The sequence below is a fragment of the Psittacula echo genome, assembly GCF_963264785.1.
Source record: "Psittacula echo genome assembly, chromosome: 5".
NCBI lineage: Eukaryota > Metazoa > Chordata > Aves > Psittaciformes > Psittacidae > Psittacula > Psittacula echo.
In genome coordinates this window covers 38,744,501-38,760,458 of record NC_137739.1, presented here as the reverse complement: position 1 = coordinate 38,760,458, position 15,958 = coordinate 38,744,501, and the positions used below count along the sequence as shown (strand labels likewise).

Below are 15,958 nucleotides of genomic sequence, written 5' to 3'. Positions count from 1 at the left end.
TTTTTCCTTCTCCATACTTCTCCTGAACTGAGTATGCTTAAATGGGAAGGAATGGCCCTATTTCTTCTGCATGTCTAACCTAATTAATCCGTTTAATTTATTCAGTAATTGGAACATACAGATTTATTTTTTTTTACTCACGAAGTAGAAGATGGGAATGCTAAACATCCGTGTTTGTTCTTGTAGAGTCTGTCTGGTTGAATAAAGCACATCCTCTGGTGCCATCCTCTTCACTTGAAGCAGGTGCTTGAAATTCACCATTTTGGATGGCTTTGAACTGAAGGCAGGGAAAGCCTACTGGGAAAATAAGTGCCAAAAGCCTCGTAGGCCTGTTGGAAGAGTTAAATCACTCTCTGATCTCAGTGGTTTCAATCAGGCTATAAAGTCTTTAAGCATCCTGTCTTTGAAGATTAGTCTGAACTGTTAATTGTCCATTCCTGATGGTTTCTGTTGCCCCAGGTTCACTAATTCTGCCTTAATAACTACAGCAGTCATTGCAGTGGCATAAAACCTCTTGTTATTCGCTTGTAACATTCTCTGCTTTAAAAGCTTTCCCTTCAAAGCCTTTCAGCCAGTTCAGAATTGGGGTGATGAGGGTGAGTACACTGGACAAAGCTAAGCAGAGCCATAGCACTTGGTTCTCTGGTCTCTTGGAGGAAAGGAAGTGTCACAAGCCAGCTTTTCGCTATAACCTGCTGGTAGCAAGCTGGTGGAGTGTCGATTTCTAGCTGGTTTGCTTTAGAATGGGATCTAACATATAGAATCATAGAATAGTTAGGGTTGGAAAGGACCTTAAGATCATCTAGTTCCAAGCCCCCTGCCATGGGCAGGGACACCCCACACTAAACCATGCCACCCAAGGCCTCATCCAACCTCGCCTTGAACACCGCCAAGGATGGAGCATTCACAACCTCCCTGGGCAACCCATTCCAGTGCCTCACCACCCTCTCAGTAAAGAATTTCTTCCTTAGATCCAATCTAAACTTCTCCTGTTTAAGTTTTAACCCGTTACTCCTTGTCCTGTCACTACAGTCCCTGATGAATAGTCCATCCCCAGCATCCTTGTAGGCCCCCTTCAGATACTGGAAGGCTGCTATGAGGTCTCCACACAGCCTTCTCTTCTCCAGGCTGAACAGCCTCAACTTTCTCAGCCTCTCTTCATAGGGGGACCTGCCAAGTGCCCTGTGGGCTTTGAAAAGACTTCTTGTGTAGTTTAGAAGCACCACGCATTTGTATCTGAGTCTTACTGTGACACCTTGGAGATCTTGTCCAGGAGCCTCGCTCCTGAAGGACCGGTGCCAAGAAGCAGCCCCGGGCTCCCCCGGGCCTTGCCCACAGCCGCATGACCGGCAGGGGGTGGTAAAGCACCACCTGGAGAGAGTGAGGGGCCGAGCGCAGGAAGCCGGTCTGGGCGTGAGGCGGCAGCGGACGCGCACGGGGAGGGCACCTCAGCAGCTCAAAGGATCTGCTCCATCGTGGTTATCACCCTCACAGGAGGAGCCGAGCAATGGTACCTACCCGGCGCAAAGTTCTCTCCTCTGTTCGCGCCAGGAAGGATGTAGCAACCCAGATGGAGCTGCCATGAAAACATACAGCCACCTGGATCTGAGGCCGCAAGGAGTGCCAGGGCTTCCTGCTGGTATCAGATGGTGTTAGGGACAGCAGCTGTGTCAGATGTGATCAGGTGGACAATCTGCTTAGCCTGGTGGCAGAGATGAAAGAGGAAGAAGAAACATTAAGAAGTATCAGGGAGTTAGAGAAGGAGATAGACTGGTGTGGCCAGGCTCTGGCCTCCCTGTGACAGCCAGCAGAAAGAAAAGATCCAGGGGCTCCTGAATCCTTCCCCTGCCAGAATGAAGGCAGTATCTCAAGGGATAGGAATGAATGGATGCCCACTCTAGGGGTGGCAAGTGAAACCCCTTCTTGCCCACCTCACCCTCCCCAGGTGTCTCTGTACAACAGGTATGAGGCTCTGGATGTGGATGGCCAGTCAATGGATGAGAAGGATGAAGGTCCATTCACACCAGAGGTGGTGACAAGGTAAGGAAGGCATATGCCCCGTATTATAACCACCTCCATGAAGAAGACAAGAAGGGTTATAGTTGTAGGCGACTCCCTCCTGAGAGGAGCAGAGGGTCCAGTATGCCAAGCCCCTCTCACAGGGCAGTCTGCTGTCTCTTTGGGGCCTAGGTTAAGGACATCGCTAGGAGAATCCCTAGCCTGGTACTGTCCTTGGACTACGACCCATTACTGGTCTTCCATGAGAGTAGTGATGAAACTGCAACCAAAAGTCCAAGGGAACTCAAAAGGCCTTGTGATGGCTGGTAAGGGCATGTGAGGCATAGGTTATCTTCTCTCTTTCCACTTGTGTGCAGCAACATTAGAAGAAATAGATGGACTGCGGTGTGCAATCATCTCATTATTTTGTGCAGTATGGTCTCACTAATGACACCTTTTGATGTTCTACTGATTTTTTAAAAATTATTTTTGATTTTTTAGTTTATTAAAACCCTTCGGATTTCTGTATGCATGAGATTTTGGGGAGATCTCAGTTTTCATTTACAAATACAAATAGAAAACTAGTCTTTGTGGTTATAAAGAAAAAGATCAAAAGCATAACATTCTGGAAAGCCAATATATTAGGTAATGAGATTCTAATGCTCAGTGTTTTATGACAACATAATGTTAGTAAGCTGATTTTTTATTTTCTTTAGATTAACTTGGCAGTATTAGTTTCTTTTATTTTCTGTTCTTCCAACAAACTTTTTTTCCCCAAAAATAATGGATTTATACATTGCATATTCTGAATGTGTGGAATTTACATCTGCATCTTTTTGGAGTCTGAAGTCCATGAAGTGCTCCTATCTGATCCAGTGTTTTATGTGATTCAAATTCTGCAAAAAAGCTGATAATGCTACCCTGTTCTAATTAAGTGCTTGAACATGGGCCTAAGTGGAAGCATGCTGTGTGGGTTGTTTGGAAGTGCCCGTGGGAGAAAGGAGCTTAAGTCCCATTGAAAGTGAAGAGCTTGATCCCACCAGCTTGAGAACGTGATATTTCCCTTATGCTCTGCTTCTGCTGCCATCGGCAGGTGTCGTCATTCCTATGACTTCATGAGCCAACCTATGGGCTTTCACAGAATCACAGAATCCCAAGGGTTGGAAGGGACCTCAAAAGATCATCTAGTCCAACCCCCCTGGAAGAGCAGGGTAACCTAGAATACATCACACAGGAACTTGTCCAGGCGGGCCTTGAATATCTCCAATGTAGGAGACTCCACAACCCCCCTGGACAACCTGTTCCAGTGCTCTGTCACTCTCACAGTAAAGAAGATTTTCCTGATGTTCACATGGAACCTCTTCTGCTCCAGTTTACACCCATTGCCCCTTGTCCTATCACTGGACATCACGGAGAAAAGCCTAGCTCCATCATCCTGACTCTCACTCTTTACATATTTGTAAACATTGATGAGGTCACCCCTCAGTCTCCTCCAAGCTGAAGAGACCCAGCTCCCTCAGTCTTTCCTCCTAAGGGAGATGTTCCACCCCCTTAATCATCTTAGTTGCCCTGCGCTGGACTCTCTCCAGCAGGTCCCTGTCCTTCTTGAACTGAGGGGCCCAGAACTGGACACAATATTCCAGATGCGGTCTCACCAGGGCAGAGTAGAGAGGAAGGAGGACCTCTCTCGACCTACTGACCACCCCCCTTCTAATGCACCCTAGGATGCCATTGGCCTTCTTGGCCACAAGGGCACATTGCTGGCTCATGGTCATCCTCCTATCCACCAGGACCGCCAGGTCCCTTTCCCCTTCACTACTTTCCAGCAGGTCAGCCCACAACCTGTACTGGTACATGGGGTTGTTCTTCCCCAGATGCAAGACTCTACACTTGCCCTTGTTGAATTTCATCAAGTTTCTCCCCGCCCAACTCTCCAGCCTGTCCAGGTCTCGCTGAATGGCAACACAGCCTTCTGGTGTGTCAGCCACTCCTCCCAGTTTAGTGTCATCAGCGAACTTGCTGATAGTACACTCAATTCCCTCATCCAGGTCGCTGATGAAAATATTAAACAGCACTGGTCCCAGCACTGACCCCTGAGGGACTCCACTAGTCACAGACCTCCAACTAGATTCTGCCCCATTGACCACAACTCTGCCTTCTTCCTTTCAGCCAGTTCTTGATCCATCTCACTACCTGATCATCAAGCCCACACTTCCTTAGCTTATCTATGAGGATGCTGTGGGAGGCAGTATCAAATGCCTTACTGAAATCAAGAAAAACCACATCTACCGCTCTACCATCATCCATCCACCTAGTTACTTCCTCATGGAAGGCTATAAGGTTGGTCAAACATGACTTCCCCTTGGTAAAACCATGTTGGCTACTCTTAATGACCCCCTCATCCTTGATATGTCTAGAGATGGTGTCAAGAATAAATTGTTCCCTCACCTTTCCAGGGATGGAGGTAAGGCTGACCGGTCTATAATTACCTGGGTCCTCCTTCTTACCCTTCTTATAGACTGGCGTGACATTTGCCATCCTCCAATCCTCAGGCACCTCTCCTGTTTCCCACGACTTACCAAAGATGATGGAGAGTGGCCTAGCAATGACCTCCGCCAGCTCCCTCATCACCCGTGGGTGTATTCCATCTGGACCCATCGATTTATAGATGTCCAGATTGCTTAACTGATCCCTAACCCAATCCTCATCTACCAAAGCAAACTCCTCCTTTATCCTGGCTCCTTCTGGGGCTATAGGAATCTGGGGCCCCCGGGGAGAGTCTGCAGGAGTAAAGACAGAGGCATTCAGCACCTCTGCCTTCTTTATATCCTCTGTCTCCAGGGTACCCACCTTGTTCAGCATTGTGCGCCATCCTTTTACAGTCACACTAATGAAAACTCTTACATCTCACCGAGTTTTTCTCTATTATGTTTCAATCCAGTGATTTTAGTCCAGTTAATGAGAGGGTCTCTTTCGTACTTCCTGAAAGACATGGTTAGAGAAAGCTGCTTTCCCTGTATTATGCAAAGGGCATATGACTTCTGACACACAGGTTCCTGTTTTGCAGGTCCACAGTTTACTGATTGCGGAGAGGCTACCTTGTCAACTGGTATCACATCGAGTGCACTGAGCTCCTGTTCCTGCATCAGGTACATGAATTGCTGTGATCAATTTATTGATCTAAAATAAAGTTCTGAATGCGTAATTGCCTTTGAACTGAAGGCCTCAGTGAATGGCTTTTTAAAGAGTAGAAAATACAATCTGCAGAAGCTATTATAATTAATAAAATGGGTTAGGCTGCTAACAAAGGTGTTGCTTACTGATGGTGTGGACTGTGTTTCCTTGTTTCCCTCAGAGTGTTATGGCCTGGAAAGACATTGTGTTGAGCCCTTTGGGTAAGGAGACTTGAAGTGGTATTAAATTATTATCCCAGAATCCTATTTTTTTCTGTAGGATTACTGGCAAACTAATCTAATTTGAGTAATTTTGGTACTGTTTATGTGAATACTGAGAGCAACTCTGTTCTTTCCAAGCCAGCTCAATTATTTCTGTTTATGAAGAAGGCTTGTATATTATGAGTCTTCACTGTTTAAGAAAGAAAATAAATCCTGTCTAACGAAGTCATGTGTGAAATCTGTCCATTTATTCTTTCCCCCTTGAACCTGCTTTTTTTTGTTGTTTGTTTTTGTGCACAGTCTATGTATTTTGAATAGGGGAAAAAAACCAGCCCAGTCCTCCTAATCATGTTATAAAAATGGTAGAGGTGTTGAAGAACATGCTGCGGGTAAGGGAAGGACAGATAAACAGAGTGAAAAAGAGGAGGTGCTGCAGCATCTGGCACAGTTGCTGCAAGCACATAGTTGATCACCCAGCAACAAATGACTAAGACACTGAGACGTATTTAGGATAATCTCACAGAGTGCAGCCCTGAACAGGGGAGAAAGGAAAAAGGTGAGACATTGGAGTCTGGTCCCCTCTAAAGCCTTTTTCTGAATCTTCTGCAAGAATAAAGCTACAAGTATAAAACACTGTAGTAACTTTGAAGCAGATGGATCTGAAGTGTTGAAGTATTTAAATGGAGGGTTAGTCTTCCCCCTTTCTTTTATTTGTTTTAAATACTTCCTAGTTTGGTCTCTTCTAAACAGTTGCAGTGGGCTCAGTGGCCAGCCTCAACCTGAGTTGAAAGTCAGATTTTGTCAGAAATCTGGAAAGAAAAATCATGTCTGAAACAAAAGTCTGTGTCGTAGCAAATAGCAAGCACTCGTCATGGACAAGCTATTGGAGATGCTCAGAAACACAGTCACTACTGCATGGCGTGCCTTTAACTGGGAGTTGCAGGTTAGTATTTAAATCTATATAGGTCTGTGGACTTCTGTGGCTTATGCAAACTGAGGATTTGACCAAGGCCATGAAATGAAGCAGGACTGAAGTCTGATATTGATGGGTACTAATTTTTGACTCTGCTTTTCTCATACCTTTTAGAAAACTGGTGTCTATCAGGAATTTTTATGTTGCTTCATTTTCAGTGACACTTCTCCTCAAGCTCCTAGCTCTCTGCTTCTTTGCAGGAAAAGGTATTTTCTTTGCTTTTTGTATGTATCTGTGACTTCCATGTTAGTTACAAGTGGAAGATCTGTGCTAAATAGTTAACATTACCCTGGGTCAATTGAATTGAATCAGTCAGAGCTTGGTCATTTTTGCTAGAAAATTACACTTTTTGTCACTTTTCTCGCCTCTGTGTTGTCTGTGAAGACTAAAATATCTGTTGTTCTTTCAGGCCCCTCAGAAGGGCTATTCCATCTATGTTGGTTTTACAGTTAGATGGAGCAGGTTAATTTGGTAGAGAGGCCATAACTTACCACCTAATAGAGTCTGTAATTGGGCTCGGGGTTTGTTTTGTTTTCTGAATTACTATGTCAAAACTTGAGCAACTTTGCTTTTAATTCTCAAACTGAATTACAGGTTTAGGACAAGATGTTGCAGCAAACACAGGCTTTCAGCAGCTGGACTGATCCAATTTTCTGCATTGCTAGTGACAGTCTTGTTGGTTTTGTGTGATTTCATATTTAATTCAAGCAGAGCTTCCAATAGGCAAAGATCAGAGAAGAGTAGAAGGCTTCTTTGTTTGCTTTGTAACTGTAAATAATCACACAGCATTGCTGTATAATTTAGAGGCTACAGCTCTTAGGGCATGTTTACTCCCTCATCCTTACAGCCTTGTGCACAGCACTGCTGTATAAACTCTGCAGGGGAAAAAAAATCCAAGCTAAACAAAATCCATTTCTCTGGAGTAAATTTTTACATTGAATCTTTAAGATTGTCTTTACAGACTAAGGACAACCCATTTTTTCCTGTGGTATAAGGGTTTCTGGTGAAACATGGTGAATGAGTGCTGAGGCATCTGTTTGGGCTGATAGTGAATATATTTGATTATGGATGGACTGCTTGTACTTTAAATTATAAAAAAGAAGCATGAGTTTCCTAAGTAGTATTTCACCATTGAAACCAGGTGGTATGAATTGTCAGCTCAAGTGCAGTGTCACCGGAAGTGAGATTTAGCCAAAATGGTCGCTTCTACTATAGAGATAAGAAGATGGAGTGCTAGAAAAATGGCACACCATCATGTTCCTTTCACTTGCAAAAAGGGAGGTGAAACAACTGCCTGTGTCTGTGCAGTATTTACATTCAGACAAGGAGTCTAGACCAGAAGCTGTCAGGTTGTAGATTTTGGAGGATTAAAAATGACCTTCGTGCCATGAAAGGGCTCTTTGCCTACGTGCCTGATGGTAGGAGTGGAGTCATTGTGGAAGGAAATAATGCTTTGCTTTCCCCACAAGTTTTTGTTTTTCTTTAGTTCTTCCTGCTTCTTGCCTCACTACTGACAGGGAGCCTATTTTGCCATGCTAAACGCCTTGGGACTGACAGGATGGAGAAAACCTACAGGCACCTTTGACAGCTGTAATCAATAAGAAATGAAAAATCTCACTTTGAGAAACCCTTTTCCAACTATAAATGACAGCAAGAGTCATGAAGTTGAAACCCTGATTTTAGACCAGACTGTGAAAGCAGAGGACCAGGAATCCAAGCCTAAGGAAAAGGTTTGCAAACCAAGAGTTTCTTTCTGCTACTCGCTGTGCATCCAAGTCAAGGAAAGAACCACACTGTTCCAGTCAGTCCTCAGAAATACCTTCCTCAGGCGGCTCATAAGCTGGAGCTTTGCTTAGCACATCCCTGTGCTCTCAGGGCAGACACAGGGCTTGCTGCTGTGGGAGCTTTCATTATCAGATTGCAATCTTCTCTGAAGATCCCACTCACCTTCTGAGAAATGCTGAATTTCTCAAACTCTCATGAGAGTCGCTGGGAGATGAGGAAACTTCATTAATAGCATCTAGTCAGGAGGAGGGATCAGATGAGCTTTTTAACCTAACAGGTCTAGTTCATTTTTTTAAAAAAAGTAAATTATTTCTGTGGAAGCAGAGAAGTTGTTTATTTCCAAATAGATTTAATTGCCAGCAAGCCGCATTGAAAATGGGAATAACAACTTTTAATTATGATTAGGGGTAGACAGAAATTCCCAGAGCACCTGGTTAATCAAAAATAGAGGCTGACGAGTGCAGTGTTTTTCATGCTGTGTTACTGTGGCAATGGCAAGTTATTCAGAAAGCATAATAGGAAAAGTTAGGTCTAACTGATATGTTCTTGTTTTATGATGTTGAGTAACTATTAGTATGGGCTCTTACTGTCATCTTTGTTTTGCAGTAAGCAATGCAAGCAAATAAGTATGCCTGTGTCCCATATTGCTGTTTTACACCTTAGCTGCTTATTTGGTTGATACGGAGTTTTTATTCCCTCTATGTTATGGGTGCAGCTGGGGAATTCAGTAGTAATAAAAATACAGAGCTCTTTACCAGAAGCTTTGTGCTGATAGTTCTCAGTGTTCTGTGAAGTATGATTAATCATACATTGCAAATACATAACCGAGAATCAAGTTTGCCCATGGTCACTTGGCTGGTAAGAGAACTGGGGTGAGGATCCCTGCCCTGGAGTACAACACAGAGCTCCCTCTGTGCAGAATTCCTCTTTGGTTTGTTGGTAGAACCGTGAGTGGTGTCATTTCTCGTAAGGATGTGGGAAAGGTTTTATGTTCCCCAGATATTAATCAGTATCTTTTTGTCAGCACTAGATTCATTTTAAGGAAGAGATACAAAAATATCGCTTCCTTTTGTATTAGCTATCGTATGTCCTCTGGAAGCATCTTTGCCAAATGCATTAAAATATGCAATTAATGGCTACCCAAGAGATTTATTCTATTATCTTGACTAGCTTATTTCTAAAGTAGTTTGACATTTTATTTGTTTGACTTACCTGTTGTTGTAGGGAGATTTTGTTTTATTACCCTTGAGAAGGCTGAAATGTTAAACAGGAAATATGGGAGTTCCTTTCATTTCACATTCATAGTAAAAAAGTACTTTCAGTCTGGAGTGTCAGGTCTGCAGTATAGGATAAATCTGGGCTTGTGGTTGGGACAAACTGGTGCTCAGGAGACTTACATTTTATTACAAACAGTATCGCAGACCTCTGTGGTAAGCTGGTTGTACCTCAGTCCTACAAAGTAGTTTTAAGCCCTGCACACCGTACCCCTCAAATGTGAAATTCAGATTGAGCTTTGTCTTCCTCTGGCACTGTCAACATCCCAGTGTCTGCAGTCGGTGTGAATGGGCACTGTAGAGAAGGAGTGCACTGGAATGAAGTCGGGTTGCTGCTTGCAGGGCAGACTTAGCTGTAAACAGTAGGACGGATGTAATTTGAAGTAGCCACTGGTGTTGCTGCTGGATGTGTACTGTTGGTAGTGTGAACTATAATGGTAACTGTAACACATTAACAAAGATTTCATTTATCTGGAGGAGTAAGAGCCGTTTTTATATGATCATCTGTTAAACTGAACTTGTTTCTTCTTCAGCCAGTCCAGACATGCTTGACATCAGCTGAAATCTTTTAAATATAATAGTTTTGGGGTGGTTTTGTAATCATATTCTGGTGTCCAATCCTCTCAGCTATGCTTCATGATTTCCTGATTTCACCTTGATGCATGCATGCGTGCACGCACACACACACTCCATTTGGGAACAGAAGTTAAATATTTGATTTGATTATGATCTTTGGGAGGCATTATAATTAGGAAGGGTTTTTTTTTTTGAGGGGCCAAGAGAAAGCTCAGTCAGATCAGAAGCAAAGAAAACCAATTGAGACTGGATTTGCAACTTTCTATATGTGAGCACTCTATTTTACTTTGTATTGCCATTCTGAGTCAAAGATGATGAAAAGCATCTGATTAATAGAAGCCTGGATGAATAGAGATGCTGTTATATTGGTTTTGGAGTCCTGTAGATCTTGGGCTTGGCAGCTGAAAAACTAGTCCCTTTTTATCTTCATATTAGAGAAAACTGTAAGGTAAATAAAACAAGCAAGTGGAGCAGGCATATATTATTAAGCATGTTTTGTGTGAGTAAATGAATATCCGCACTTCTTAAAGTGTAAAACTGAGCTCTGCAAAGATAAATTGCTTTATCTTAATAATATACAGCATCTAAGAAAGCCTCTGCTTTTTGAGGAAAAAAATAGGAAAATTTAGACCTTTTTGGAGCAAAGATAATTACACACTGACTTATTTTAATTACATTGTCTTAAGTAGGTCACTCACATGCTTAAAACTGACAATTTAGGAAAGCTTAGGAACCTGGCATAAGCACAAAACCAAAGGACCTTGGTTCCAATCTCATTTTACAGATCAGTCCCAGTATTGCTCCAGCATTTTAGCATGGACTGCCTACAGTCAGAAAGAGCATTACTGGTATTTGTTTTTCAATCCAGATCGGTGTTCGCACTTATTTTCTGGGTCAACTGATTTAATTACAAACATGTTCATTACAGTCAAGCTGTCTTGTAGCAGCGGTGATAAAAAGATAAAATCAGGCTTCTGAAAGCAGTGGTGACAAGATTGGCTCAGAGCGGATACAGAGACTGAAAACAGGAACAACTTCATATGGTCAGAGATGGTACTGAATGTTTGCTCTCTGATTTAGAGTGTCTTACGGCTCTAGGAGAATGAGGCAAAAATTACCAGGTCAGTTAGCTCCTAATTCCTTAAATGGGTGGTCCTGTCTTGCAGGTGCTTAGGATGCTGCATGTCCCTTCAGTATGGAAAAAATCAGAGCTTTAGTGCCGTCCCAGGAGCAGCAGAGCTCCAAGTGTATTTATAAACTGCTCTTCCCTTCTTCAGTTACCTAGTGGATAGACCAGAGCTCCTCTGAAAATTTGAGTAAAGGGCTCTTTTGGAAATATTTGGCTTCAGATGTACAGTGTGGAAAGTACTAAAAGGAGCGCTTGTGCCTGAACTGGCTTTGCCCCTACTTCACTAGTGCTTATGCAAGCTGGTCTTTAAACTCCCTAGCACTCCCCCCCCCCCCCCCCCCCCCAGAAATATGGTTATGAAGATGGTGCTAATGGGTGTAATACATCTGGAAAATACTAGCATTTCTGATGTGATGGGGTTTCAGGCATGACCTATGTTCCCAAAGGCAGTTAAGTGGGAATACAGTACACAAAACATCTATTTCAGAAAAAAATCTCTGCCTCTGCTTTCTACACATCTGCTGTGCCTTCCATACTTGGTGAGCTTTTGGGAAGTCCCCAGGGTGAATTGTGCAACCTGACCGGTATTGTCACTGTTACATTTTTTGTTTCTGCTTAACTCTGCAGTTAATGAATAGGTCATGAAAACTTTTTCCTTTAAACAAAGGGACTGAGAGGCTGCTTTACACCGTTGCGTGTTTGCTAGCTGGAGCTCTGCTGGTGTAAGCTGGGGAGGTTATGATGGTGGGGTGTTCAGGAAAAGATAGGGGAAGGAAAAAGAGCTCTGTGCTGTGAGCAGAGGAGTTTGCATAAAAGAACACACTGGTGGAAACAAGTCAAGTGGAAATAAGCCATGCAGGTTGGTTAGAAGTTTAACTATTTCTTCCTCTCTTCACTATGAAGCCCAGCCTGCACCCCCCTTTAAAAGAAAATGGCAGTTATTGACAGCTTGAACTTCTCAATGGGGTTCAGGGTAATAGGGATAAAGTTAAAACCAGATGAGCAAAGCTGTGGAGAAGGTGAATTTGATTGAAGTCTTCTTTGTGTGATCAGGCAAATCCTGATATCTGTCTACTCCTGGACTTTTCCTAGGATAAACTATTTTAGGTTAATTATATAGATATTATCTAATGAGCACACTTGTTCTAGAGTAAGAGTGTCTGTGTAGAAATTGAACTCTTGAAACCACTTGAAAGTATTTATTCTGTGGTAGTTACTTTGATTAATTTCTAAGCATATTGTGACCTACACTGATTACAGTTGGCATTGCTTCTGTACCTCACTGCCTACTTAAAGTAGTTCAACGTGCCCCTAGTAATGAGTCAGGTTCAGAACTGTGCTCTTTCATTTTATTTAAGCTAGACAGAAGCAAACAATCTTCCCAACTCTTCATCTAAAAATGTGCACCACAGATTGAAACACTGCATGGTGTATCCATGTGCTGGCTCCACAAAACTCCTACCTTTTGCTTCCATCTCTTTTGTAACAGTAGAGTTTAAATGTGGAAACATCTCTTAAGTCAGTCATGGATATTTGGTTCAGAAAATGAGGAGGTCAGTGCATCACATGAAGCAAGATGTGAGGGGATGAGACGTGTCTAATGGAAAAAACTAGAAAAAGGCAAAGAAAGAGTACTGAGGGAGAGAAAAATAGAAATAAAAGGAGTGGAAACAGAGTAGAAAATGCAGGGAGGGGCTGCAAGATCCTCATGCAATTCAAGTGAGTAGTTGTTAACACACAGGAATTGCTCAGTGACTTCGGATAGGCTGGGCTCCCTGCTCTGCAGAGCTGGAGCTCCACTGGCTTGCCTGTCACATTGTCCTGGATTGCTTCTGCAGAGAACTTGGCCTTCATCACTCAGAGGCTGCCATCTGTCACAATCACGTCCACTGGTCTGTGAATTATTTGTGCTTGTCTAAAGGCACTAACTGCTGAATGTGTGAGTTCTGCTGTTGCTCCAGGATTGATGCTGTAGCTCAACTGGGGGCAAATGGCAGAGTCTCAGCCCTGCAAAAAGCCCAAAAGCAGATCCCACAGCTCTCTTCAAGGTGCCCAAAGGAAGGGGGCAGCTCTCAGCTGCACTGCAGCCAAGGCTGTGTGTGGGCAGAGTAGCAGTCTTTAAAAGTGAAAAAGTTAAGTTCTGTTCACCTCTGTGGTATTATTCATTGAAGGGCCTTACAGTTTTATTGTTGTCTGGATGAAGCTTCACAGAAATTTGGTGAGATAGCTCAGGCATTTCCAGTAGGAATGAGAAAAATACCAAAGGCAAATATCTACTGAATAACTAAGAGCTAGGGATAACCTTCAACTTGCCTAAGCAGATGGCCCCTGCCCCATCCCCTGGGCAGAGTGTACAGTTGTTTCATCATCAAAAAAGTCTTTCCTTCATTCATGGGGCTCATGAACAGCTTTGTGTTCTTTGGGGTGTTACACCACCGCATGTTCTTGACATTCTGCTTGCTTTCAGTTCATTGCCTGCAGTTCTGGTGTAACAACATCTTCTACTTGGCCAAGAACTGTCCTGGCTTGGCTGTGTGCAGATGCCTGTGGTCATTTCTCAGAGGATCTGGTTTGACTCCAGATGGAAAATGGAGCGCTTAGTCTCTCACTGAAGGTCTTGTCTTCAGGTCAGGAGCTTGATATTGCTCCTTTTTCTGGAGTCAGCAGAAATTAGTTATGTATGTGCTCCTGATTGCTTCAAAATGTCTTCCTAGTCCAGGAGTGTTTGGCTGGACAGGAGATGGTTAAAATTAGCTGCCTGCAACCATGTGTGTTCACCTTCACCTTTTATTTATGCTGAGGGGGAAATATGATACATATATTTGACTATAGCACTGACCAAAATAACTTCAACACTTTGCACCCAGTGAGCAGCTGATGAAGGTGGTGGTCTGGTGTCACCTAGATGTCACTGTCTCCCTGCTGTCACTGTATAGACCCAAATGACAGAAATACAAATTGCTGAAATCAAGAAGTAATTACAGTTAATGAACAACGCAGAGTCCGATTGAAAACCGGTGGAAGTTAGCATAGCTTCATTAAAGTTTCATTTATTTGTGTTTGCATTATTTTAGCTGCCTAATTTTACAGCTCTAATTTAGAGCGTAGCAATACATGTAACTGAATCAGCTTAAGTAAGGTGGCAGTGGACTCTACTGTGAGGAGAGCAGAGTTGCACTGGCAGTGGGAGAGTTAGCCCTCTTAAATCAGATGTGCTGTCGGTAAAAATAATCATGTGGAGCTACAGCCTTGATAGATTGATGTAATTTTATACCAGCTCCTGACATGACTGGTAAATGGTAGCTAAACTTTAATTTACCCACCACCCCCTGCTCTTCATGTTGAGTATCATAATCATGAAAGCTCCTCTCATCTGAAAATGGTGTAAGAGTTATCAGTATGAGGGCACCAAAGGTAGGCCAAAGTCATATACTCCTTATCTTCCTTTCGCAAGCTAGTTATCTCCTGCCAGTGGAATCAGAAAATGAAATTAGCATTCTGGAAGTCCTTTCCATGGTGCAAGTGCATATTGCCTTTCTATTAATTTAATTATTTAAGCCTAACTTGTAAGGCTAACCTTTAATAATTAAAGCCTAACTTTCTGAAAGTTCAGAGATGCTGTTTATGCAAGGTCTGTTTATGGGCTTGGTCTCAACATGTCTTTCTGTTGTTATGTTGTTCATATTTAAATTGAGGTTAAAACTATGCAATTCCTTCATATCAACTGAATAATACTTATAGTGTGTCTGAGCTTCGGTATTTTTGGTAAATTTTGCCAATTTTTTCCTATTGCTTTACAGTTTAGTACAAACTTCCTGAAGGAGTGAAGAGAACTTCAGGTAGCAGTATTTCAAAAAAAGAAAATAATCATAGTGTGCTGATGAAAGATACTTGACCTGAGATGAAGGGTTGTCCTGGCTTAAGGGGTTTAGTCAGCCCTTAGTTAGGATTTCTGGACATGTGTGTGTCAAAGATTTTTAGATCTTCTTTGCCATTTTGAATTTCTTTAAGTTTTGTTTTGACTTCAGCATGTATGACATCTAATAAGGCCAAGCATGTCGCTGTAAAATTGAAGCAGAGACAGGAAATAGGCATTTGTCATATGGATGAATTTCAACAAGCTTGAGTTCATATTGCTTTTTGAAAAGCAGCCTGATATGATAAATGACAGCAAATGAAATTCTGCTTAACAGTTGCTGACCTCTTATTTATTTTATTTTACTTTTTATTATCAGTAGTATTCCTGCAGAAGCCGCAACACTCAAACCTAAATACAGAAAATAGACTGCAAGCATGTTATGAAGCTTTCCACATGTATAAAGAGTGTTCTCCAGAGGACTTTGAGTAACAAGGTCTTGCTAAGTACAGGCAGTTTTCCCATTGTATAGTTCTGTCACAAATGTGAAAGGGTAGAAAAATGGAGATTCTTATGACAGATTTTAGCCATGTCCCTTAATGTGTATATGGAATGTCCCTGGACTTTCACACATGTTGGTTGGCCAGTGATTCTTCGACCCCTCTCTTGACAAACACTTAAATAATAATGTTTATCTCCTGACTGCAGTAGATCATCACTATAATTTTAGAAGTATTTATTGTGGTCAAAATGAAGTGGCCTGCCAGAAAAGCTGAAGCAGGGGAATTAGCTCTTCTTTGAAAAGAGAGACAAGTATGGCCAGTTTATTTAGCGGAGAGTGTTTAATGTTGGCTGTCTTCATACCATGCCTTCATTCTGTGACACAGAAAAGGTCATGATAGGGAAGACTTTCACTGCTAGAAAGTCTTTCCAGCCATGAGAGAGCTGTCTTGCACTGTCTGGGTTACAGAG

General features: G+C 42.6%; 1 protein-coding gene across 13 annotated transcripts in view; it reads left to right on the top strand.

Moving 5' to 3' along the window:
* The window catches only part of TSPAN4 (tetraspanin 4), a gene marked incomplete at its 5' end in the record, with an annotated part of 479,305 nt that overhangs the window by 167,007 nt on the left and 296,340 nt on the right, over positions 1-15,958 (top strand). For all 13 annotated transcript variants that reach the window (XM_080617770.1, XM_080617776.1, XM_080617779.1 and 10 more), the window contains one exon: positions 5,066-5,147. The remainder of the gene's footprint in view (positions 1-5,065; positions 5,148-15,958) is intronic.